The sequence below is a fragment of the Penaeus monodon genome, chromosome 13 (assembly GCF_015228065.2).
Source record: "Penaeus monodon isolate SGIC_2016 chromosome 13, NSTDA_Pmon_1, whole genome shotgun sequence".
In the NCBI taxonomy this organism is placed as follows: domain Eukaryota; kingdom Metazoa; phylum Arthropoda; class Malacostraca; order Decapoda; family Penaeidae; genus Penaeus; species Penaeus monodon.
Genome location: NC_051398.1, coordinates 15,226,369 through 15,228,868, shown reverse-complemented (window position 1 = coordinate 15,228,868; position 2,500 = coordinate 15,226,369). Strand labels below are relative to the sequence as shown.

At 47.2% G+C, this 2,500-nt stretch overlaps 1 protein-coding gene across 2 annotated transcripts in view; it reads left to right on the top strand.

Annotated features, from left to right (window-relative positions):
* LOC119580159 (DBH-like monooxygenase protein 1) overlaps window positions 1-2,500 on the top strand; it is a 140,509-nt gene that overhangs the window by 76,045 nt on the left and 61,964 nt on the right. The gene's annotated exons all lie outside the window — the stretch shown is intronic.

Below are 2,500 nucleotides of genomic sequence, written 5' to 3'. Positions count from 1 at the left end.
AACAGCTGTATGTAGAAAAAATAAGAATAAGAGAGAGAGAAAATAAGAGAGAGAAAAAATATACATGTATGTTTGTATCTTCGGATGATAAAACGTTTGGAGGATTTACAAGAGGAAAACTGATTTCATCTTTGCTCTAATGGGGAAAACATGAACTGGTATTTATTTTTGTATATTCATTAAATCATTAACTCATGTATCTACTTACCAGTTTATTTTTTTATTTGTTTTTTCCCCCATTTATTAATTTGTTTATTGATCTATATTTCCGCATATTTCCGCGTGTGTGACTGTGTCCGTGCGTGGCATAGACAGAAATAAAGAAAATATTCCTCAATCTCAGGAATCATAAAACCGTCTATTACACATTCATGATTGATGCCGATTAAACACGGGGACCCAAAGGGGCGAATATTAAAAGTGGCGTCGGCGGAGAGGGGCGGGGGGAGGGGGGAGGTGGGGGAGAAGTGGGGACGAATGGACGGGTGGGGGGAGGGAGCGAGATGGAGAAGGAAGGAAGGGAGGGAGGGAGGGAAAAGAGGAGGAGGGGGGAGGGTAAGAAAAAGAAGAGAAGAAAGACGAGGAGGGAAACGATAATGGAAAGTAGGATAAAGAAGGATTAGGTGTAGGAGGAGAAAGAAGAGGAAGAGAAAGAGTTGAAGGGGACGATCAGGAAGAGGAGGGAGAGGAGCGAGGGAGGAGGAAGAGGAAAGGGGAAAAAGGAGAGGCCAGAAAGATGGATGGAGCGGGAGATAAAGACCGAGAGTGGGGAAAAGCAGGATTGAAAGTGAAAGTACACGGAATAGACAGTCAGGACGTGATTGCAAGCGGGGGAAAGAATGTATGCATAGGGGGAAAGCGTGCGTTGCAAGGGCGAAGTTGCAGAGTGTGGTCGTCTGTGAGCGTGAGGTTGCAGAGTGATTTGATTGTCTCAGTGTATTGAGTCGGCGTTGCAGAGTGGACGGGATGGGGCTGTTTTTTTTTTTTGGGGGGGGGAGGGGGATATTCTCATTATGAGGGGTAAAAGCTCTCTCCCGAAGGCACTGTGACTCAATGAGGTTGCAAAGTGTGACCAAAGGGAAGGCAAGGTCGTGAAATTGCAATCGGCTGAGCGTGGCAGGGTGGGAAGTGGCAGGGAGGGGCGCGGCAGAGGGCAGGCAGGCAGGGGAAGGGCCCGGGGGGGGGGGCTGCAGGGGACCCGCGGCGGGAGAAGAATTACCTTCCCACATAGCGACGGCCGCGGGGGGCAGAGTGGCCGGGTGGGGGAGAAGGGGGGGGGGAAGGGCATCGTTCCGAGCGCCCGACCGGGGGAAGGAGGGGGCGGGAGGGCGGAATGGCTGTGTGGGGGTACGGGGGCTAGGTCGTTCCTGGGGTCGTTCCTGGGGTCGTTCCTGGGGTCGTTCTCGACGTTTTGATCTTAGACGAAACGGAACTCGATGAGGCTTTCCATTTCGTGGGGAGGGGGAGGGGGTAGAGGTGGGGAGGGGGGTACGTCGGCTTTCTTAGAAGATGGGGAATCAGAATCTCCGCGGGTGGGTGGGGGAGGGGGGGGGGAGCGAGCGGCCATCCCGTGGTTTATCATCGTTCTAATTATCCCCGTTGTTATAATTATTATTAGCGGCGCCATCTTCGTTATCAGGAGCGACAGCCCACCTCGCCGAGTTGCCGTTCGTCGCTCGCATGGCCGGGTATAGGCTTAAGCAATGATTAGATTAATCCTGGTGACAATTAAGGAAATTGCATCGGGACACGGCCACGGGAAAAAATATTAAAAAAAAAACGGTTCGCGTCGCACACGATATAGCGTGATCGCGTTTTATTGTTGTTTACTCGCTGTTCACCGTAAGGATAACCATTTTATTATAATCTTATAAAGCGTACATTTTTATTATTATCATTTATTATTCTTTTTTTTCATTTTTGAAATTTGGTTTTGCCTGCCCCTCGGAGTGTAAGCCATGCACGGTGCATGATGTTGCTATGTACATTGGAGCGAGGCGTGTACACAGAAAATTGTGTACATCGTTGCGAACAGAATATATATATATATATATATATATATATATATATATATATATATATATATATATATATATATATATATATTTTGCAAGAGTTATTCGGCAAATCTCATCAAATGCAATCGTTTAGCTTCGGCAGAAATGAATCACGCGAAATCGATAGATTGGCAGGGCAATATTTTACGCAAGGAAAATAAAATAGAAAAAAGAAATATTTGCCAAGAGCCAACGCACGGAATCTGCGTCCGCGAAGCTTCTAGAACGCAAACGGCTTTTGGGTACACATTGGGCGTCAATACTGTACATGCGCGCCGACCAACGGGCATGCATAAATGTATTCAGACAAACATACACTTCTACGTGCATATGTATATGCTTACATAAATATATATGTGCATGTTTACTATACATATAAAATCGCGCGCTCACAAACGTGTGTGTGTGTGTGTGTGTGTGTGTGTGTGTGTGTGTGTGTGTGT